The sequence below is a fragment of the Rhododendron vialii genome, chromosome 3a, assembly GCF_030253575.1.
Source record: "Rhododendron vialii isolate Sample 1 chromosome 3a, ASM3025357v1".
Classification (NCBI taxonomy): domain Eukaryota; kingdom Viridiplantae; phylum Streptophyta; class Magnoliopsida; order Ericales; family Ericaceae; genus Rhododendron; species Rhododendron vialii.
This window is the reverse complement of record NC_080559.1, coordinates 985,401-997,222: the sequence shown is the minus strand read 5'-3', so window position 1 is coordinate 997,222 and position 11,822 is coordinate 985,401. Positions and strand designations below refer to the sequence as shown.

The 11,822-nt window shown below is 36.0% G+C and overlaps 1 long non-coding RNA gene across 2 annotated transcripts; it reads left to right on the top strand.

Annotated features, from left to right (window-relative positions):
* The first annotated feature begins 3,133 nt into the window (after positions 1–3,133).
* LOC131320769 (uncharacterized) lies at positions 3,134–8,570 on the top strand. 2 transcript variants are annotated; one of them, XR_009198342.1, is made up of 4 exons: positions 3,134–3,634; positions 4,141–4,385; positions 6,326–6,446; positions 7,639–8,570. It is a non-coding gene; the product is annotated as an uncharacterized LOC131320769 (long non-coding RNA). The 2 variants fall into 2 exon arrangements; XR_009198341.1 differs by lacking the exon at positions 7,639–8,570 and adding an exon at positions 6,784–7,365 and having other exon boundaries at positions 3,137–3,634.
* Positions 8,571–11,822: the final 3,252 nt, after the last annotated feature.

Below are 11,822 nucleotides of genomic sequence, written 5' to 3'. Positions count from 1 at the left end.
CTCAATTATGACAATTTGTGATTTTCATTATGCCAATTTTTGGTTTTCTAATGCATATTTATGATTCTAGTTACGACTTATACATTAAAATTTACCTGTTGAACAGGTCATTAGCAGGTTACCCATAATTAAAAAATATTGTTATTATATAACCATAATTATTCGTACTGAAATCCATAATACTTGTACCCTAACCAAATATATGCGTACAATATCAAAAATTAAATAATGTTACCACAAATGTTATAACAACACCATAAATTGGCATTATCTTACCACAATAAATCGTACCAAATTTTTTTGACTCGTATGATATTCCGTAACAAAATCAAAATATGTCATACCAGAATCAACAATTGTTATACCCAAGTCAAAAATATTTGTACAATGCCACAAATTTTAAAAAATAACCACAATTATTATGACAACACCTAAAATTGTCATTTTCTTAACACAATGTGTCATATCAAAAGAAAACATATTTAAATACCACAAATTTTATAATAAACCATAATTATTACGACAATACCATAAATTGACGTTTTCTTACCACAATGTGTCGTACCAAAGGAAATTAATTAAAATATTCCGTAATAACACATGTCTAAAATACCACAAATTTAGTAATATAACCAAATTTGTTATGACAACACCATAAATTGACGTTTTTATATCCACAACGTGTCGTATAAAAAAATTCAATCAGAATGTTCAATTAACGGTAGTTATAATCAACAACATATCATACCTCAAATTCAGTAATATAACCAAATTTTTTATAACAACACCATAAATTAACGTTTTCATACCCACAACATATCGTATAAAAAAATTCAATTGAAATGCTCAGTTAACGATAGTTATTATTAGCAAAATATCATACCGCAAATTTAGTAATATAACCAAATTTGTTATGACAACACCATAAATTGGCGTTTTCATACCCACAACATGTCGTATAAAAAAAATTCAATCGGAATGTTCAGTAAACGATAGTAATTGACAAAATACAATACCACTAATTATTTTCAATTCCCGCCACATTATTTTTTCAAATTTTAAAATTTTCACCATATTATCTTAATTTTCGATTCCCTCTACACTAATTTTTCAAATTCTTATTTGTCCCTACACAATACCTCAATAATTTAAACTAAAAATGAAATTTTTGCACAAAATTTTCATCCAAGAAATTCACCAAAAAGTAAGTACTATACCCAAATTTTCGAATACAACTACAATTTCCTCTCAAAATATTAGTCTAAATCAAATTCTTTTTCTACAAAATTTAATTCAAAAAATCAAAATTCCTTTGTGGAAAAATGAGAGGTCACGAAAAAATAATTATCCAACTGTCTCAAATGCATACACTTTCAACACTAAAATGGAGTACAAAAAAATAAGTGTGAATATCAAAAAATAGAGTGTGAAAATTACTCTCCTTTTTGTAATTGGTGAAATTAATTATATTAATACCCAATCTTATCAATATTTAGGGCGGTGCACTTAACAATTGGCACTATATATTTAACACATAGATCGGTGTCAAACCTTCACCCCATGCGTACCAATCCAAATTTAATGGTGGTCCTTGAAATTAGGCCGTAGAAGTAAAATCTAAATAATTTTGTAAATTTATTGTCACTGTATTTTCTTTCAAAAAAAATTATTATAATCGACATTTTGATTTACACCAATGACATAACTATAATATGATCTATAAGTGCAGGCCCATCACTAGGACGGAGGCATTTGAGGCCTCTATCTTCTCAAATTTTTAGCCTGAAAATAACGCCCTTACATACAAGAAAATATTATATAATCAATAGCCTTTAGAGTTACAAATTCTCAATTGTGTACCATAGTGATAAGGTGTTGGAGTTTGACATTTATCTAAAAGATCTGGGGTTCAAGTCTTAAACCCTTCGTTCCTATTTTTTTTTAAAAGAATGTTATTATTTTTTAGAATAAATCACATAGTTAGTCCTTGAAGTTTCATAATTCAACAAATCTCATCGTTCAATTTCAATACAACATTAAAATATAATAATGCACCATCTGAACCCCACGTAAGGTGTTTATTTTATTTTTTATTTTATTTTATCAAAATCGTCTATCTTTTACATAATATTAATTAGGTCATTCGTATCAAGAATGAAGTTGATGGCTTATAGCTAGACACTTAATTGGATGGAAAATATCATTCTATTATTCAATTTGCGTGCCGATGATGGAGTTTCCTAAACTTGATTGAGACAAAAAATTACGTAGGTGACTTAATCAACAAACATAAAAAATTCAACGGATTTGATCGTCATTATTGTGTCACAGTCGCATGACTACATTACATTCAACTACAATAGAGGACTAGGTTTCATACCAAATATAAATTGACTGTACAATCTAAATGTCGTTAGTGAGTGTATTTTTAAAATGATCGATCAGGACTGTTAGGTTGTTAAGTTATACAATATTTAATTTGTGATATTTTAGACATGTATTTTGTTTGGGTATAATAATTATTGATTGTGCAACGATATATTTTGGTCTTGTATCTAGTATTTTTTGATCGATTTCTTTTGGTACGACACATTGTGGTAAGAAAGTGTCAATTTTTTGTGTTGTCATAACAATTGTGGTTATGTTATATAATTTGTAGTATTTTACACATGAGGGAGAGGGAGAGAAAGTCAACGAAGAGAGAACAACCTGTTACCTGCTAAGCCATTTTTTTATTTTATTAATTGGTTAAATAAATGGGTGGTCCGGATTATTTACTTTGAAATCCAAGGGTTTAAAATCATGATGCGTACGGTACACCCCTTAATAAGGGGTGTGTACCATAGGACTACCCCACATGTATACAGAGAGAGAGAGAGAGAGAGAATCAAATGGGGACGACGACTGGTATTCGAGGTAGGAGCACGTACTGGCACTCAAAAGAAACTCGCATATAACAAACGCGAGCCTTAATCAAAACGGCGTGGACTGGGTTTTCTTTAAAGCTCGCATCTTGAACACGGGAGGTTTAATCAAAACGATGTCGCCCATACCCATTCATACTTCTCATTTGACCCTGCGAATTCATTAGAAAATCTTTTAAAGATCATTTGAGTCAAATTTCTATCTCATTACGACTTATCTCTATGATCTAAACAGTTCATGTTGTAGATATTTTCAAGAAGATAAACTACATTGAAGATCTTATCAACATAATTCTAACTGATACATAATCAAAGAGGATGAAAGTGAATTTGTTTTTATGAAAATAGGTCTCGCCATACTGGATCTAACCCAATTTATTTTTTGGAAAGCCTTTTAGGAACTGCAAAGTGAATTCATCAAATTTTGATCTCATTTCGATTTAACTCCATGATCGAAATCGTTCAAGCAGTAGATACTATCGAGAAGATAAGCAGTGTCAAAGATCTTTTGAATTGAATGTTTATTGGTACACAATCGGAGATGATCAAATCGAATATGTTTTTGTGAAAATAGATTTGGATACACTGTATCAAACCGTTCTGTCAAAGAGTATATTCATTCCGGCGAAGGGCCGTCGCCGATGGAGAGGTTTTTGGTCCCCGACGGAGAGGTTGTTCAGCAGAAAAGGATTCTCACTCCGTTGTAAAAGGTAACTCTTAATGATCACTTGAATTTCACCATAATCTCGAATTAGAATAGGATTCTCACTCCATTAGAGATTATGGCCACTTGACTTTCACCATAATCTCTTGATGATCTTTTTAAGCCTATATTAATTTTAAGCAATTGCCAAGTAGAAATGGATTACCGTACGAGCAATTGCGAGCCCTGGTTTTTGCTAGAGATTAAATAGGTTCTTAGAACGGAAATGATCGCTATCAGATTGGATTTATGAAACAGTCAGTGTACAATTGTTCTTCATTTTGAGTTACCCAAAACCGAGGGGAATACCCTGATTTCTTAGTTTGTCCGAGAATTTTCCTGAAAGTATTTGTCCATGCTCGCCTGCTCGGACTTGAATAAATGGTCCTTTTTTTTTTCTTTTCTCAGTAATGAGTTAGCGAAAAAGTATGTATTCATAAGTACGTGGTATCGCATTCAGTTGAGAAAGAACCTTACCTAATGTAGTAAGTATGTAAATGGAGTTGCTTGTAGGGCGCAGCAGCTACGTGGCGATGAGTGGCAAATAATTTGGAGATTGTAACTTAGCAGAAGCGAGCTTGCAATCAAATGATATGGAACTGGCAAAGAAGTTGTGGGACTTAGCTAGAGATTGAGTAACCAAAGTGCACATGCTTCGTAGACTACAGGTTTCTTGAAGTCCAACGGGGGATATGGCGGATGAAGGAGATGATAGTGAATTAGTGATGGATGGGATGAGGCTCCTCCTGCAACAGTAGGTGTATATCGGCATCTTTTCCCTAAGTTTTTTAATCATATGAAGTTTTTCTTTTGTTGTTGTTTGTGAGTTTTAAGTTCATATTAATTTGTCAATCGTTTTCGTGGGTTTTGTTTTTCGTGGATACGAGGAAGGTTCATCAAATCCTGCACTTTGCTTAGAACTCGAGGAAAGAAGGAAAAATGAATTTTAAATAGTTATTTTTCCTACTCTATTTGGTTCTTAGTAGCGGTGAAAAAGAAAAGAAGTAGAGAAAAAACAATTTTCTGTCACTTATTTTTCCTCTTATTTTCTCACTCTCATTAATATTATTGGCTTACTCTTCTTTCCGAAATCAAACATAATAGATCAATTTTCTTCACTTTTTCCCCCTAAGTTTACAGAATCAAGCAAAGGCAAAATGTATCAATGTGTCATGGGGTGGTTTCAATGTTGGGTGTGTCTGTTGTGTCATGAGAATTATCTTCATTATGTTTGTGTCATGTGGGTGAATCTTATTTGGGAGGGATGTCGCGGGATCATATATGTCATACGGTGTAGCTTCAATGTTGGTATCCTGCTCCAAAGGGGTGTCATTGGGAAATTGAATTTGACATAGGGGGTGGGTTCAAAGCTAGGATTCTTTTCATAAGGGCGGTGTTTTGAGTAATGAATTTGAGTTTTATTGTGGTTCAATTGAGGCGGTGTAAGTTCTGCAGGGTGAACCATCGTGGGTATTGTCTTTGGTCATTGAGTTATGTCACGTGTCAAGTCTTTGGTAAGTGAAATGAGGGCGTAATTGTAAAGGAGTATTTAGGTACACAATATTTGCTCAATGACAAGGAGTGTTACTGTCAAGGGATGCTGCTTCCGACTCTGTATATCATGCCATGGGGCATTTTGGATTATGGTCCGTACCTGCAGGTGGGTGTCTAATTCTGCATAGCATAGGTGGTGTATATTTCAAGGGTCAGTTTGTCTATATGTATTGGATCTGCTAAGCCAATGGGAGCATGTCAACTGTTGTTGTGGTCATCTTTGGGGTCTCGGTCTTTTCTCATGTCGGTGATGGTGTGCCAAATGCAATGCCAACCTTTTCTCTTCGAGTTTGTCTAATTTAGCAAAGAAGGGATGGTGTACATCTCAAGGGCCGTTTTTCCTATTATATTGTAACTGCAAAGACAAAGGGAGCATGTCAAATGCTGCATATGTGGAGTGACAAAATGGGGTCTTGGCCTCTTCTCAAGATGGTAATGCTAAGCCAAATAAAGGTCAACCATTTCAGTTGTTCTGCAATTGATCTGTCTCTTGGGCGGGTTAACTTCTATGTCATGCCTGCCAAAATCCAGCTTTGGGCATGCAAGGGGGCTTTACTTTGGTTTCGTTTTTCACTTTGATAGGAGCTGTTGTCAAACACGATGCTACGACTCTTATTGCTCTTTAGTGAGCTTGTTTGTTTGTTTGGATTCGTTGGTTGAGCTCTTCCCAACCTTGTAATCTTTTGGGTCTCGAGTCATATGATTGTCGTGGGGGTGGGTCCCAACCTTGTTGGGATGTCATCCCCTTGCTGTGGTGCTTGCTTTCTCTTGCCCCGTTTAATCTTTGTAATTATTACAATTGATTAATAAAATCTATATTTTCTGTTCATGACCACTTTCCCTACATTTTCCCTCTCCTTTACTTTCCCTTCCTTCTCCGCAAGTGTACCTCCTGCATTTAATTTGTCAACCTATGGCTTTTTTTTATACTAAAGGTGGGAAAAGGATGCATGTTTCTACAAATCAAAAGGAGGTGTTCTGTGTTGAATTTTTTTGAGAGGCTTCCTTTTTGTGTATAATGTGTGTTTTTTTAATGTGCTTTGATTTGGTTCTGGTGATCATTAGCTATTGTCTATAGTGATAGAGATTGGCATACTTGTGTCTTACCTTTCCTTTCCTATATGCATTTGTCTTGTTATGACAGGTAATAGAAGCAAAAGATGCAGGGTTAATGAGTCAAACATTAAAGAGGATGCTTTGGGAAAGGAGGATAAAGATGATATAGACTAGGACGAGGCCAACTTTCGTTGCATTGCTAAACTAATGTAAGTATAATTTCACATATAAATGTAATTTTCCTTTCATTTTCCTTCACTTTTTCCCGGTAGGAAATTGATCTTCCTCAATTTTAAAATAGAAGAACTTTCCATGTATATTTTCTGATAAAGGTTTGTGCGCATTGAACAAAAATTCCGGTTCCGCTCGTGCCAGCATTGTATGTCATGTTACTATGTTATCTTATCTTGAACCAGTCCTAATGCAACCCTTCAAAACAACACCCATTGCAGTTCTATCTCATCCAAAATTATATGTACTACTATGGCTAGCCTCCTTGTCTGAGCATCTGACAAGAGCTCTTTTTTCTATTTGTTCACATGTTAGTGCAGCTGAAAATGAGCTCCAAAATCAAATCATTGGCCACTCAATGGCATGTGAAGTAGATGTAAGCCAAGAAAATGCTATGGCTGTGCTATTAAAGTTTGATTTGTTGACTGCACCTTTCCAAAGATCTGATCTCCTCATCCGTTGACCACAATAGGGAATGGAGATCAGGTTTCAATCCAAGTTGTAGCCATTTTTCTTATTACATCAAACAACGGCTTGTAGTTTCTAGCCTATTCTGAAAGAAAAGGGGTACCGCGCGCTAAGCCATCAAGCAGGCAAACTCGCAAAGAGGGTTTATATACTAGCTAATGAGGCACTACCCAGCTTGAACTTGGAAGGTTTCGAACGCCAACCTACCAATGGAAGTATGAGAGTCCATACTACAAGCAATTGGTGGCTGTAGCAATCTTGTGTCTTGGGATCCAGAATACATGCAGTTGGTAGAAAAGTACTACAAAACGGTTGTAAATCAGAAGTTCGAATTCCACCACCACCAAGTTAATCACCAAAAGTCAAAGTTTACAATTCGTAATCCCTACGTTGTTAGGAATGTTAAAGCCTTAGCTATCTTCAAATTTGGAGTAAATTTGTACGTAGCTTTTTCATTGGCATTGTGGTGTTGGTCATGAAATCATTGGCATTGTGGTGTTGGTCATGAAATGGAAGTTTCCACCTATGAAATGGAGAGAATTCAAATGACATAATAACATGCTTCGATGAGAGAGTGTCGTTAAATCTGCACGTATAGCTTTTTCTTCTCTCTCCATCCATTTTTTTATATTATGCTCTCTAGTTTGTTCTTTGTCTCTGATAAGGTCTTATTGTTAGATGCATGTCTTGTTTTGATCGCAGAAAGATGAACTTTGCAAAAGTGCTTATTTGGTTGGGAAAGAGAGGACTTTACTTTTTCGAGGAGAAATCTTTCATAAAAGAAAAAGAACGAACTAAATTATTACTCTTAGCATACTCTTTTATGAAACTATTTATGAGGCAGCGGAATGGATGAGCAAAAGGTACAACCATGAATGTTACTAAAACATTCTTTGTTTCTCTTTTATGTACACAATTTCTTGATATATCCTTCCCAAATCGTACTACATTAAAGCTTATCCGACATACTACATTAAAGCTAGATCTTGAAGGAAATATCAAATATATCAACATAAGACTCTAGCTGATCAACTGGCTATTACAAAAAGAAAAAAGAAACAAAATTAAGCAAAGGAAAGGATTCATCTTTCCTTTTCTGACATCTAGATGAAAATATGCCAACAAAATTAATTCAGCTACTTGTTTTGGCAAGGATTTGAACCAGTTGGTGGTATCTGCTTCTTGCTTGCACCCACAGCTTTCTTGGTCTCTCTTCCTTCTCCTCCAGTATTCAACTCGTTTTGATTCTCAGAAATTGGACTCCCAGAGGAAAACAGTTTCCTTGATACCTGCCTTCTTTCTCTAGGATTAATCTCCTTTTCATAGGGGAGATGAAGTGAAGACGCCATGAAGATGTGGAATATTAGTATCAAGGCACACAGAGTTGCCAAAGCTCTCCACTTGGACTTCATAAGGGTAACTCACAGAGAGATCGAGAGAGAGAGAGAGAACCAACCATAAATGTTGGAATCAAATGATGGAAGAGAGGAAGAGCTTGGATCAAGGTTATATACATATATGGGCAGAAGCATGTTTGCTTGGTTGTTAGTACACATGGTTCTGTCACAACCTTATGATAAAATATGTTTAAAAAAAGCAATAATACTTAATAAGAACTTGGCTACTGTCTGGGACTTTTTATATTCCCATCATGTTTTTCAACTAGGGTATACATGTCTGGAACTTGGTTACTGTCCGGAACTTGGTTACTTGGTTATGTGTACAGATTTAAAAATGGAGGTAGCTTCTCCCCAGTTTATTTTTGGTTGCAATATCAAGATGCATGTGGAACCACTAAGGTTCTAGCTAGCTCAATGATTCAACTCGTTAATCTTAATGGTTCGTCTATTTTGTTAAAGACAAATATACGTTCCAATTAACCAACTACTGTTAATGTTAAGTCTCCCTAATGTTTACTTATCTCCCCATATGGACGCAGCTTCTCAAATATCATATATTTTTTGAGCTTTTTGGGTTCATATTTTTTCCCCAATTCTTCTCATAAAAAAGAACAGATTTTTGACCAAATTCCCAAATCAACAACAGAGAAATTAGTTCGCAAAAGATCTGCATTTTTTAATTCAATTTACATCACCATTTAGGTCTAGTCATGAGCATCTTCCCTCCACTCTCCTACACAAGGGAAAAAACAATGTCTTGGGTTAACATTTGACCGGCGATTGCATGTTAATGTCAATAATGTTGACATTAATTTGAAAACATAGACTACTATGAATTAATTGGTCAGCGACTTAGAGATTTGCTCTCACCTAAAGTTTCAGGTTCGTAATATTTCATGTGCTATCAAGTCCTTTAAAGTCAGTCCATTCGAAGCTTTGCTCCAGCTTTAATTGAGCTCTCCGGAAGCGAACGGTGGGATTAGGCTCCCAGAAGTACTCGAGGTGTGCGTAAGCTAGTCCAAACACCCGAGTTATCAAAAATGAATTGATTGTGTTGTCCATATGGTCTAGGAGATCAGAACTTGGAAAACAGCGGCTGATCATGTGATGCTGAATTGACTATTCCTGGTTGTCCTGACTTCAATACTAAATACCCTCCTCAAAACATTGATTAAACTAGGGAAAAAATCATGTGACTAGGCATGTGAGTTGAAATCAATCACTATATTTAATTACCGATCATACATTTCTTAATACCTGCCCATAATCTGTCAAGTTTAATAAGGTAAGCTATCGACTAAGGAGTTGGTCTGATGGATGAGACGCTCCCGTATCAGGTGTGAGGTGTCATTTGGTATTACTCATGGTTTTAAATCGCGATATCCGTCGGCGTTACATGACATTCCACCAAATCCGAGAATGTGAAGGATTGCAAGAAACGGTTGCCTCCTTAAAATTATGACATATTTTAAACCATTCAATAGAAATTCAACCTCAATGTAGAGCTTGTATAGAACAAAGAATCCTACTTTGATTGTGTTTCGCTTGACTTTTCTTTCCCTAACAAAGGGAACATAAAGTCTTAATATAATAAGTCCTAGTTGAGAGACTTGAAATTTTGCATCTAAATTTTTTTTTAAATGTAAGCATAATTTGTTGGAGTATATTAATTATGATTAATGTGGTTGAAGCATAAATTAAATTTAGTATTTTGACACAAATGGACCCTGCTGAAAATAATACTTATGAATGTACTAGGTATACACAGACAAATACGTAATTGCGATTGATATGTATACATAAATGTATTATATGTGAGGCACATATATAAACATATGATATATATACGGGTGTTGCTATATGTACCGACCACGGGGAGGGAAAACGTACCGACGGCCGCCGGCGGGCCATCTCCGGCCACCGGACGGCCGATCCGAGCCGTTCAAAAATTCTAAAAAATAAAACCGAGGGGGTCTACGCGGGAATCAAGGGCATCCGAGGTGTTTAGGGTGCTTGATCAAAGCACCCTTTTTTCGTGTATATATGTGTGTGTACATATATACACGAAAAAAGGGTGCTTTGATCAAGCACCCTAAACACCTCGGATGCCCTTGATTCCCGCGTAGACCCCCTCGGTTTTATTTTTTAGAATTTTTGAACGGCTCGGATCGGCCGTCCGGTGGCCGGAGACGGCCCGCCGGCGGCCGTCGGTACGTTTTCTCTCCCCCAATGGTCGGTACTCATAGATTTTTCGTATATATACATCGGTTAAGGACCTTTAAATTAAGGGAGGCGCTAATGCCACGATTGGTTTTTGTAGGAACACGACAAATATGTCACCAGGTCAGTTTTACCCTCAAGAGCTAGCTCTGACGTTCTCTCTCTAATTTAACAATTCACTTTTCAAACTCTCTCACTCCATTCAACCACCGACTGCTAACAAATTATGGAAGGGACCATCTTGAGAATAACCCATTTTCATGTTCTAGACTTGATACGGAGTGCTGTTATTTTGAAACATGACCGAAATCTGGTGTACTAATTTGTTTCGAGATATATGCAATCCGAAATGATATCAACCTGATATGTCATGAACGTGACCGTGGCCGTGATTGATGTTCTTAATGAACTCTAAAATATTAATTGATTGGATCGTTCGTAATGTACTCGAAAAAGTTCGAAAACTAGGTATAAATTGGATTCCCAGTACATAATATTGGATCCCTTTCCACTGCAACTCATTTTTCTCGTTCTCCCTCCTCAACTCCTCTCAACCTCAGTTCTCTTTGCGGATAAAAACAAAAAAAACAAAAACCCTCAGTTCTCTTTCTTCTTTGGCCGTCGGTCGAAAGCATCTGAAAACGGGCTCCGATCGACCATAGCTGATGTTCCACCTAATCCTTCTCTCGTATTTGATTCGGTCACATATATGACAATTCATAAGAAGGGGATGGTTTGCACTTTGCAGCATAAAGACACAATCTTGTACCCGGTTCAGTTTGGGGATTTTGGTCCGTCCGAAATGGGCCTTAGAACCTATTTTTAAAACTTCACAACCAATGCGCCCAAACCCATACAATTCAAATAATAAACCTCTCCCATAATGCCCCAAACCCATGCCATTTGGACAGTGGGCCAAATGGCCCAATCCCAATTAAAATTGGGAAATTTTTAGGCCGGCCCAAAAAATTAGGTTCGGACTTAATTTAGTCCTGCACAATTGTTTATATTTTTTAGGGAAAAAAACTGAAATAGTCCCTATAGTTAAGTATTTGTGTCAATTTGGTCCCTGTAGTTGTAATTGGCTCGATTTACACTCTGTGCTTTTCATTTTGTTTCAATTTGGTCCAATTACTAACTTCCGTTAGTCCGCCGTTAGTCCTTTAAACAACAAAATCATATGGCCCCCTTTTTTAGGGTTAAAATAGACTCGTTCGACTAAATAAGCCAACTGGCTTATTTTTTTTATCCTTATTGAATTTTTTT